Below are 13,045 nucleotides of genomic sequence, written 5' to 3' on the forward strand. Positions count from 1 at the left end.
CCGGTGGACTCCGGGGGGGCTGGGGTTGTTCCATCGTGGGATGAAACCTCCTGGAACAGATTCGGAGCCGGCAACCCTACCGTCGGCACGTGTGCGCCGAGCAGGCTACGGGCGAGCACGTGTCCAGGTGCCCTCGTGGTGGCACATCGGAAGAAGAACGTGAGCTAACGTGGGCACCGTTCCTGCCGTGTCTAGGGTTACGTTGGGTAGGCCGGGAAGAGACATGTGGCAATAGCAACCTAAAAAAAAAAAGGCTGCTTCATGTGCTCAGCCTATATCTCAGTCCTGTATTGAGGACTCTACACAGACATAATACCAATTTCCACTTGGGCGTGCAGGTGCTGCGATCTCCTTGTGCCACCTTCAAATATTGGTCTCTGATAACCTGTGCCGTGCTGAAGTGCAGTCGTCCTCTAAAGGTACAAAAGCACAGGCTGAGGTTCCTTCTTTATTTGGCGATCCTGGGCCCATCTCATTGTAAAGATTTCCCTCCGCCCCTGCCACCCCCCGGGACAAACAAAAAAGACTAGGATCTGAGAAGCCATTTTCTAGTTAATGCTACATCATGCTCAGACTGCAGATAAAACTTAGCAGACATTTTTTTGCAGTGGATGGTGCATGAGACAAGACTCCTTGCTTAACCACCTAGGATTTGCCTTGCTTAACCACCTACTCAGATTTGCACACAACCAACAGAAACGAAGCCTCCAAAATCAAGGTAATCCCAGAAAATATTAATAAGGACTTTCCTTAGAAGCGAGGCAGAGCCAAGGAATCCATCCATATGAGCATTTTTCACAACAGTAGGGCCATTCGCAGCTCTACATATCCATAGCTCTTGCATTTGCCCATCCTGCAGAGCTGGTTGGAGGCAGGGCAGGGGCTGATTCTTTTCTCTCACCTCGCGCGTCATGGAAATTGCATTTTGAAGACTACTGTGCAAGCTTCATGTAGAGACATATTGGAAAAGTGCATGAAATGCTTAACGGCATAACACAAGGCTAGTTCTGATTTCTTGCCTGCTGCTTACGTGGAAACAAATATTGGTTATCTGCAAGCTGTGGCTAAACTGTTTTAAGTGCGTAGCATTTTTCAGGCCTACTGCCTACTTGTAACTTAATTATATTCTGGTTCACTATCCTAACTCTAACTGTAACTATCCACTTTGTAACTAACTGTACATCATTTAATTGTCCTAGAACAAGTGAGGAGGAAGCTGCTGTTAGCAGCCTTGAACACGACAAAATAGGGTCATTTTTAATGGGTGCTCTTTTCCCTCACCTGCAGGAGTTGTAGTTGAAACTGCCTAGCTCCTGACCATTTTAGGGCTGCTAATAGAGGCTCCAAAACTGACTATTAGAAATTCTGACCCTCAGGTACATTCAGTTAAGAGGTTAAAATGGCTTTATAGGGGTGATTTTTTTTATGCTTTTAGAATCAGAAGACTCTTAAGGACATAGCCGCTAACTCCACTTTGCTGTGAACTTGAAATACAGTGATACATTTCTTTTAGCTAATGCAACTTCAACTTTGGCTCAGAATTCCTGGGTTTCTTTCTTTAGGGTGGCAGTACTGCAAATCTTTGGCCTCTGACACTGTGTTTACACCCAAAATGCAGCATTCTCATCAATCAAAGCAAAATTACAGAGAGTGGTTTAAATTGACGCATACTTCTCAAAAGTATGAAAGTTTGCCTTTCTTCCGTGCAAAATAAGACTGAAGAGGTTTGTTCACCTGAACTAGAAATATGAGATGGAAAGCCTACATTTGCTTTCAGTTGAAGCACCGTGGTGCTCCAGGCAGAGCGAAACATGATCAACTCTGCTTGTTAGATAAATGTACCTTGGGCACAATTTTTTTCTGAAAGAAATGACTGGCGCACCCTAGTCTCCAATTGTTGTAGTAAAAAGGAAGTGAACTATGCAAAGAGACAGTAAACTCATTCCAAGAACGATGGAATAATTTATTGGATGCCCAGCTTTCTGCCTGAAATACCTAGCAGTGCCATCTGCACCCAGGAGCCAAACCAGAGGTATCCACATGGGTTTCTTAGTAACTTTTTATGTGGTTAATAGTGGAAGTGGTGAATTAACTGTAGCAGATGCTTAAAAGTGGCTATTCCCGCCCAGTGTCCCTGCGTGCCCCAGTAGCACCTCAAAGACCTGCCATCACATGGAGACCTTACAACAACAGTCTGATACAGCTGTCATAGAAATCTGTGAGGATAGTCCCTCTAGATCTAATGAAAAGTAGGCCATGCCCTAAATTTTGATCCATCTGGTTGTCCATCAAAACATTTTTTTCTGCTTAACTTAACAGAGCTGTGCTAGCACCAGCGGACAGTTTTTGGAGCAGAGATGTCCAAAGGGATTGCTGTTTTAAAAATCAGATGCTGGCTGAGCAGTTTACTACTTGAATCAGGCAGGGTTCCTCCTGCAAAGGTTATTTGTGCATCTCATGCCCCTGCCTTAACCATGAGTCACTCTAAAGTAAGCTACAGCTGATGTTCAGCAAGTGGTCATTTAATTTCCATTGTTCCTCTCATCCCATTTCTTTCATTTCTCCTACCCTATGTATCTTTTGCATTCTTCAAGGCAAGAGCCGTCTTGTACAGCACCAAGCACGCAGGAAGTTCCAGGTGCTCCCGTAATATAAATAATTAATCACCATCATAACAAAATAAATGCTCCAATTGCCTGGACACTGAAATGCAGACAGTGGCTTGACATGGAGGATAACTCCAGCTGGCACTCGGTTTATTGATTAGACTCCATCACAGGCAGAGCTCAGGTTTAATATGCTCACTAAGTGCAGCTCCATACAGATCTAGCAACACATTAGTGAAAGAACCCACTGAAGCTTTAAAAACCCTGTGGCAGTTGCCATAAAGAAAACTGCCCCTGAAAAATAAAACTTGGACGCTGTGTTGCCTGGCATATGCCCAGCTGCACTTACACCAAGAAAGTCACTGTGTGGTTATGAGAACTGGGCATAATCCTTGTGGCTTAAAATAATACCAAATGTGCCAAAAAGCAGCAGCAAATTGTATTTAGGAAACAGTATAAATGAGAGTAAACAGCAAATTCACCATTTTGACTGTTTTCCAATTGCCTGTAGCTACACTTGTTAAATTGAGTGCTGCGTGCATAAATCAAAACAGGATGTTTTCTTTTACCTAACAATGGCAAAGCTCCATGCCAGTTTTTTAAGTGTGTTTTCCTGTGTGGATCCAAGCTGAAGTTTTAAACACATTTCCCCTATAGATATCTGTACATATTGCACATATACAGCCAGCCAGCCAGTCTAACTTGGGGAGTTGGGGTGGAAAGGGGAAGGTTTAAAGAGGGTTAATGAAAATTCAGCAACTACCATCCTTGTTGATTTTTATTGGGCCCTAGGGTGCAATTAAATGTTAAGGTTGTTATTGAATTTTCTTGACAGATTGAGTTTTTTTGTTTAGGAAGCATACATACATACAGTACATACCTACATTGCTTCATGGAACTGAGGCATTTCTGACATCTTTGCATCAATATCAATGCCTTTATTGCACATTTTTGCCAAGGAGAGATCAGAAAAAGTCTGATAGTTAGACACTGCCAAGGCAGCTGCAGGTCGTAAGACTTGACTAGCTTTATTTTCCAGCCAAATATTTTTTGTTGTAGATTTTTTAAAATTATATTTGTAAGTAAGGGGAAGGGAACAGAGAGGAATTGATGTGAGCAGCCCAGAATTTCTAAGCAACCTACCTAGATAGTCTAGGTATTTATATGGATCTGAAGCTTGTATTTCCCCTCATTCTTAGGTTAGTACCTAGCCACCAGGCTACTTCTCCATTACTAACATTACCAGAAGTATTGCATGTTGGCCTGGTTTTATAGAGAACCCTGCAATTAAAAAACCAAACCAAGCCTTTGTGACAGATTGAATGATTGTGAATGATTTCACAGACCGACATGTCTGTCCAGCACTTGCAGGCAACCATACAATGACACCAACTTACTGTGCTGAGTTTTCTTGCAGTAAGAAATTTAGCCAAGCAGCCTGGGCAATCCAAAAAAACCTAAGTAGGATAAATGAGTGGTGTTCAGCCAGGGAACTCTGGTTAAAAAAAGGAAGGATTGAAAGGTAGGAAGGAAAACTGGCAAGGATGAATAACAATAGTGTTGTCTTTTACACCAAGGTGGATAGGACAGCTAATTGAACTGGAGAACTTAAAAGCCAATACAAGTCAGTTAAAAAAAGATTAAATACTACCATTTATACTATAGGGGTCGACACCAGAGAGTCAGATCCGTAGCTGATACAAATCTTCGTAGCTCCTCTGAAGTCATTGGAGCAATCCTGATCTACACCGGTTGAGGATTAGGCAGAGATAGCACCCTTTCATCCCTTCCAATGACATGGGTGAACCTCCATTTTCTAATTTAAGATGACATTTACGGAGAGGAAAAAAATCAAAATCTGTTTACTAGGTGCTGATTGCTTCAGCAGAGACCCAAGCACTAAGCAGCAAATGCAGACAAGTTATTACACTGACAATTGGAAAACGATAGTGTCCATGGAGTCACACACTGACTTTTCAAGCCTTTCAGCAGCTCTTCCCCTCCCCACCCCTTAGCAAGCTGTCTGCCAAATATTACAGTTATTTTTACGTTTACACAGCAAATGACCAGTTTACCTGATCAGCTTGCAAGCTTTCCCATGGTAGCTGTCTATCAGTTGTCTTGCTATCATGTAAGCAACAGCCCACGACAGGGTGTGAAGTTATAATAGCAATACTTAGCCCTGATACCATGTCTTTTGCATTTGTAGATGGCAAAGCACTTTACAAAGGCTGCTCCATGGGACCCTTTCCAGATTCTCCCCAGAGCTTTGTGCACTTTGGGACTGGTGGCACCATACATATGTTCCTGCAATAGAGACGTGATCAGTATTGTATACAGGGAAACTGAGGCACTGAGCATTCACAATTAACTTCCAGTCAGGCTGCCAATCCATACCAGAGCTGGAAAGAGCATCCATGTCTTGGGACTCCTAGCTCCTTTCCCATTGGTTTAGAAATCAGCACTTATTCTATACCTCTACCCTGATTTAGCAGAATTTCAATGAGGGGGGATGCAGCCATTCTCCTAATAGGTGAGGTCTGTTACTTCCCCCAGAGGAAAGGGAAGACACCAGAGGTCTCCTGTGGCTTGATAATTCTTGCTTCCCCGCTACCACCCCATGCTCTTTTAGGGTCTCATTCCTGTCCAGAGGCAAGTTGCTGTACCTTACTGGATGCAGCACTGTGCACATGGCACCTGTCAGAACTGATGTCTTCTAGATTCCTAGGGTGACGCAGAAGTTCTTTAGGTTGGGGCCATTATTTAGTGCCAAAAATACCCCCCCAAGTCCTATCATGGGTGCAGGCTGGTACAGCCCATGTCCTGCATGCCATGCAGTTTTTAATTTTCCATGGGAAACATTTATTCTGATGACTAGGAGGTGTTTTTTATTAATGCCCTGCTAAAGGACTTGATGACAGCCCCTGCTACCTTTAGTTCAAAAGCAGAACATGCTTCAGATTAAGCATTCAATGCAAGCAGGCAAATGCATGGCCAGCAGGCTTCTGCATTTCCCTTTGCTCACTGTATCACTGAATCTGATCCAATGCTCCCCAAAAGCTTGTCAGTCTATTTGTGCTAGTCCAAGGTTAGAAAGAGGTGGTTGGAGTAGATGATGGATGTCAGATTGCTTGGGTTCACTTCCAACTTCTGTCACTGCTTCACTATGGGGCTCTGGGTTTATCACTTAATTTAGCTGTACTTAAATTTGCTCAGCTCTAAATGGATTAAATTATCTGCCTTACTAAAGGTCTGTGGGGATTCATTAATGTGTGTGGAACAATTTAGGATTATTAAACAACAGGCTTTTTAGAAGTGCAAAGTCCAGTGATTCAAGTTTGCATTCATTGACGATTTGAGTGGCTTTTGCAACCTTTGCTGGCGAGTTATATTTGTGGTGACAGTTTTATAATTATTGTAATATTTATCCAGCATTCCCCATTGAGGATCTCAAGCCCTTAACAAAAGCAAGGAAGTCTTATCACACCCCTGTTACAGAGGGAGGAGATAAGGGCTCCAATCAAAGAAGTGACTGACTGAAGATCAGATCACACAGCTAGTTAGTGGAAGAGCTAGGAGTAGAACTCAGAGTCCCGATTCACTTAGCCCTGAGCAAAAAGACGTACTTGGACGTGTTAGTTTGAAGTCAAGTAGAAGGTAGCGTAGATTTGCACCTTGTAGACTGAGGAAAAGCATCTGATTAAGTGAGCTGAGAATATTTATCCATTCAAATGGGTTCCCAGCCCTGCAGGAATAAACCATGGGGTGTTCCAGTCTACAATGCCAAGGTCCCTTTTCCCTGCACATCACCTGATTTTGCGCAAACCCTTTGAGATGCGACTAGGTCCCCTGTGCTTGTTGAGGTTTCACCTGGCAAGGTGTATGTTGCTGAGCATTTGTTTCACATGCTGTTTGTTTTGATAGACGGGTGTTAAACACTGCCTAGGTGAAGGAGTTTTGTCAGGTTATATTTAAATCGTAAGTTCAGTTCTCCTGGGATGCAGAGTGAACTATTAGTGGGATGAAAAGCAGCTCCCTGCAACTCTTGCTTTCATGCATGCAACTCTGTGTTGGGAGCCCTATGAATATGGAAAATCTGATCCTGCCCCCCCATAGATTCCCCAAGCAACAGTGATTACCACTAATATGGAGTGAGTATAGCAAATCTCTTTCCTAAGGCCCTGACCTCCCACTGAAATCAAGGGAAAATATCAGTGGGAGCTGTAAGTGCAATCACATGAGAAGCTGCACCACTGTCCAGCATGCAGTGAGTTAACTGCCTTCTCCGGTGAAGCTATAACCTTTTCCTGGTCTCCAGTCATTTGGAGAGTGTTTACTTTCCACCTGTGATGGCAAGAATGGGGAATCGATTGGAGTTTGCAGGTGAAAATGGATTGTAACCTGCTGTCGGTAGTGTCAATAGAGCTGATTAGCACTTGCGTCTGTCCCCAGTGGCTTGATCTCGCAGGTGAGAATCGTTCAGACCAGCTGGGACTACTGCTCTCCTGTGGGTTGTAGCCTCACAACTGATATCATTGTTTTGCTTGTGTAGACAAGAGAGCGGTTCGTTGCAAGGAGTGCAGGAGGAGTGAAATTTGTACTTTGTCTAACTCTGGATCACAGGCTGGGACGTGAGATGCATCAGTGATATTGCATAGGATTTGTTTCTAGGACTCCCTAGTAGCACAGCATGATGCATCCTCTCTCTGCCATGTTATAGCTCAAAGTGTTAGTCAGGCAGAAGTCAGGGTAAAGGTGTACTGTATAGATTAACTGACTCAAAGATGCCTAAACTTTTGTGAGCAAGAGCTATGAAAGTACATGCAGAGAAGCAGAAGAGAACAGTAAGCTAGCTAAAAGTGATGGGATGCCTATTTCTGGCATAGGCTGGTATTGGCTTTTTACCTGGTGTTTTTCAAACCATGAAAATATCAGAGCACTGGATTAAGTAGTGCATGTGGTTGAGATGTTGGTGTTATTAATTTATTTATGTAAGTTATATGCCACCTTCCCCCAAAAAGGCTGAAGGCAGCTTACAGTAAGAGAAACCGAGCAACTTAAAAGCGCAACTAGGATACATAAAATTATGGAGGCATCCGTAAGTCCTAGCCATGAACCAGCTAGGTGCTGTACAAACATATTGTAAAAAGAATGTCCTTGTGGAAGAAAGCAGAGAGTCTTTTGCAGTGAGTGTGTAGGCAACAGCAGCCGCCTTTGTGTGCTTCTCCATAACCTGGTACATTAGAAGCAGTGATATTAAGAATGGGAACGTGGATGAAGGCATCTATGGTGAAATCTTGGATCCACTGAAGTCAGTGAAAAAGTCAATTACTCTAGGAGGGTCAGTATTTCACCTCTGAGGGCACACATCCAGATGAGTGCACACATGTGTTTCCCCAGATACAAATAGTAGCTCTGGCATGTGCTCTGGTTTATGGCAAGTTGCCTGGGGTCGGATAGGGAAGCTCTGGCGCCAGCACCTAGGCTGGTCCCGACAGTCTTACCTGGGGTCCTGGGGGCCTCCTGAGACCCCGGTGCATGGAGCCTGGCTGGCAGCCCAAGTGTGACTCTGGCTGGCCAGGCTCCGCTTTTGGCGGTGTATGCCGCTTTTTTCAGGTGTGGGGTTTTTTTGACACCGGGATCTCCCAGTGTCAAAAACACCCACCACGCCACAAATTGTCAGCGTGGCAAACACCTGCATGTGCGGTGCGTGTGGTTTACAGCACTGCAGACAAGTCTGCAACGCCGCATACCACACATGCACACTCATCTCGACATGCCCTGAGGATTTTATATACCTGCCTGGGATAACTCACTGGAGTTGGACAAAAGAGGCCTTTGCTCTAATATAGTGGACGCCAACCATTTGGCAGACGTGCTGCAAAGCAAGTCCCACACCCTTCCTGAGTGCCACTCTGATCCCCTTCCCCTGCTCAATGTGTTGCTCTGCTTTTTGCTCCTTGCCCTATCTGCCCCTCTCCCTTCCTGATTGTTTTCCCCTCTTCCTTTCTGATCTGCTGCATGCCACACACAGAGGCTTGCTATGCCACTTGTGGCACATGTGCGGCAGGTTAGCCTTCCTGCTCTGATACGCCATTTTTGACACCAGACTTGTCACAATATCAAAATAAAACATTCCATCATAATATGATCTTACATTTGCATGGCACATGGCTTTGAGAAGGTTAATGCACTTCACAAGACAAATGAAGTTATATCTGAGGTGAAAACCACCAGCAAATGACAATGAATCCTGTATCCGCTTGAAACCATATGGAAGATCTCAGCAGGCAGAATGCAGTGGGAATCAGTCGGAGCCCAGAGTATTTCCCCTGCTCTTGGGGTTATTTTTGAGCAACAGGCACTTAGTGAGCCCAGAAGATAAACAGGGAATGTCCAGGCATTTTGGTGAGATACTGCCTGTAATTAAAGATGATCCCAGGTGTACCTGGCCTTCTGAGCTCATGGGTCATTGCACTGCCAATGTAACTCCACCAAAGTCACCTGTGTATGAGCAACCCTGGGGCTTGGATGCTGAAGACAGGTGCAGGGCAGGATTTTGATGCATGTGTGGATCTGTTTAGGAGTGCCAGTCTGCAAAAGTGAGGCAGGTCAGGATAGGAGTATATTGAAAGAGTTGTGGATAGACTCAGAACTGGAAAGGGAAAAATACCAGAGCTGAGATATTCTGGCAAAATCTGTTTGCTTTGTGCTCCCTCCTAGCTGGTGCCATTAGTTCCTCACTTTGCAGTTGGGGCTATGTACTCAAAATTTCCTTGAATGTTTATAGGCATAGAACCATTTCTGTTGCACAGTGAGGCAAGAATAATCTAGTTTCATTGCACGTGAAGCTTGAGACCATCTATGTGTGTACGTAGAAGCTCCTGTTGCAACCACTTCCGATTCCACCTGGGGAAGTTGGGTGGGGGGACAGAGAGTGTGAAACACAAAGTTCAGACTATCATGTAGCAGGTGGGCTGTGGGGAATGTCATTTAGCACGGCCATTTACTCAATGAAGCTGCAGCGGTGGAAAGAAGAAGCCTACAAATAAGGGAAATTTAAGTGGGGTTTGCTGGGATTGAGGGCTTCAAAATGATCTCTTATATCCATAGGGGAGAAGTTTTACATTTTAATCTGCATAAAGCCTCCCCAGAGGTCTGGCACATGCAAATCTAGCATTCTGGGTTCAGGCCCATCTGCAACCGCAGCATGAGCATTGCACACTCTGTACCTAGTACTGCCCCAGCAGCATTTTTCCTGGAAGCTATATGAATGAAACAAGGACCTGTAGACTCTCTGTGGATAGACCCAGAGAGGAATTCTACTGCCAAATTTTTTTTTATCAGAAAATGCCGATGTGTTGAAACCAAAACTTTATATCGAAAGATACCACCTTTCATAAGCAGACAAGGTTCTTCGGATAAATCCGATATTTTTTAGACCAACTCAAATAGTTGGAAAAATTCTTCTTAGCAAGCTTTCGGGTGCAAACACCCTTCGTCAGGCTGTTTGTGCCTGAAAGTTTGCTAAGAAGAATTTTTCCAGCTATTTGAGTTGGTCAAATAAAAGATACATTGGATTTACCCAAAGAACCTTGTCTGCCCATGTCCTTAGACCAACAAGTCTACAACCTACATCAGCTTCCATAAAACTTTTGTCAGGAAGGTGTCTTAGCTCCAGGATGGATTTTCAGGTCAAAACAGCATGTACACAACTGCCACCCTAAAACAGCCCAGCAGCTAGGGCATGTATATGGCGTGGAAGAAAAGAAGATAGCAGTCCAAATACCTGTTCTGCTGGTCTCTCCCATCCCAGTAAGTGCTTTTATCATCAGATTCTGGTTTAATGAATATTTATATCTATAAAAAGGAACTGCTCCACCAGGAGTGAACACCAGCTTCCAAAGGAGGCAGTGGGCTGGTGCCTGGGCCTTCCAGCAAGGATGTGATCAGACCCTGGTTCAAGTCTCTGGCCTGAATCAGGCATAGTAGGGACATGAAACTGGGTCTGCCACATCATGGGACAGTGTCCTAGCCATGAGGCTACTGTGCATCACCCTTCAATTTAGTCTTGTGAATGAGTTAGTTACCAAGGTGCCATGCTGCCCTGCTTTCTGTCTGACTTCAGGCTAACACAGCTAACTACCTCTCTCAGTTCTTATGAAAAACGTTGAAAATTATCTATTTCATCCCAGTGCTGTACAGGAAAAAAAAAAATCTCAAAAACATCTTCAGGAGGAGAAACCCATGTCATGATCAGTGCTGTGTTTAACTCAAAGAAGCCGCACGAAGCATGTCATCTGGATTTTCTGGTTTTGCTTATTTTCATTGTGTTCCCCAGTCTGACGTGTGTGTCTGATCTTTCTGAGGAAGCTAGGAAATACAGTTCACAGCAGGCTGGTGCTCCCAAAGTTGCATGAGATGAAACTAGTTCAGTGGGTCCAAATTGATTTCCAGCTGTAAGCAGGACATAACAGCAAAGGCCTAGAGAGAGACACCAGTGGAACGATGAGTTTCAAAATGGGTTGCTAATCTCCAAATCAGAAAAGCTGCTTCACGTTATTTGATCTTTTTTTTCCCCCCATTGAGAACAGATGAGACAGGAAATCAAGACTCAATGAGCTTTTAACGAAATAAATGGAGACTTCTTTAATGCGGTAGAGGCTTGCTAGACAGCAGCAGCTATTCGAACTTTCCTCCTCCATTTCTCTCATTCTGTCCTTCTGTTCGAATTCCTGCTGGTCACTGAAATGTCGGTCTTATCACCATTTCCTGTGTGCTTCAGAACTGGGGAAAGCACTGCCAATTTGTCATCAGACTTATTTGATTAATTACTCACTTAGTTACTTATTCAGTTCATTAAAAAGACTCTGCCCACTGTCAATTCTAAGGAAGTTCAGAGGGGCAGGCAATGGGGAGACAGGATATGGAACGAAATGGGCCATTACTCCAATCCAATGTATAACTGTTCTTTATATTCCTTCATCTTTGCTGTGTCACCTCTTGGCACAGTTCATTAAGGGTTTTGGGCAAATGCAAAATGAAAACAAATGTTTGGTGAGAGATTGCTATTATATCTTTGGATCCATTGCATTTCCATCCAAGGATACATGGAAAATCAGGGTGCATTTTAAGGATGCTTTTTTTCTGTTGAGAGAAATGCGCTGGTCCACAGGTCATAAGATGCCTGTAATTATGACCCTGAACAGATAGAAATGTTGTTTCTTGAGACAAATTCTATCTGACAGTTTTTACAGTACGTTCGTTCAGAGCAAAATGCCCTGTCCCCTGTCACCCGGATTGAAATTATTAAGAAAGACAGACATTTCACTGACAACTCTAGCCTCAGGGGGGAAAATATTCCTTCTGTTCCCCTCTGAAGGTCAGAGCTCACATAATGCAAAAGACTTAAAACACGCACATATACATGCTCACACACACGCACAAAATAAAACTTTCTCTTTACTGGAGCTTTGGGTAGATTTGATAGAAAACAGGAACCCATTTCACACACATTTAACAGGAAATTCAGTCAAAAAAGATGAGCCTTACCATTTTTCATGTTAAAGCTCTTACGGTTTCCAGAATAATTCTGATCTTGCTTGGTTGCTTGCTTTTTTCTGTCTGTCTGTCTGCTGTATATGTGCACACACACGCACGGGCACACAAACGTATTTGTAAATGTATGTAATATATAATTATATTTGCACACATGTATGTTTTCCTACTCATATGCATGCACACACACAGACGTTTGTGCATGTGTATGAATAAAGTCTATATATATAAAATGAATAATTTACTATGAATTTTTCCACTGACAAATTTCACCTGGAAGCAAGCCACATTTTTTTTGCATTGATTCATTATTACAAAATATTTGGTGGTTTAAGTGTTTTTGCCAATAAAAAAAATCTGTTGTGAATTGTATTTTCCGTTTACCAATCAAATTGTGCCACTGACTTTGATCAAATTGTGCCGTTGACTTTTGATTGGCCAAGTCAGTCACGTGGTATTGCTTCAATGACACGACTAGATGAGAGCACACATTTTTTCCATAAGAACACATCTTCCTGTGTCTCTGTATTTGAGAGGCTATTTGTTCTGGAGGAAAGGCAGGGCATGGTCCGATTGTATGTGTTAATATGAAGGTACACAGCAGCATATGAGCTGTCATTCACTAAACCTTGTGTGGGGATCACTCAGCTCACATAATTTAGGCCTGCAAATTGGACTTGTGCCAAGGTTACCAGAGGTGAGAAACTAGAGCTCAGTTCATTAAACTCCTTCCATTGCAAAAGTTAAAGCAACATTCCCAGCTTCCAACTCAAACTGGCTCTTCATCACACTTCTGCTGTCCACAAGTCTGTCCTCTTGGCTTTGCATCATGTATACTGAGTATCCCTGAATCATGGGTAGGGGCTTTTGGTCTTCCATTC

This window comes from Alligator mississippiensis, chromosome 6, assembly GCF_030867095.1.
Source record: "Alligator mississippiensis isolate rAllMis1 chromosome 6, rAllMis1, whole genome shotgun sequence".
Taxonomy (NCBI): domain Eukaryota; kingdom Metazoa; phylum Chordata; order Crocodylia; family Alligatoridae; genus Alligator; species Alligator mississippiensis.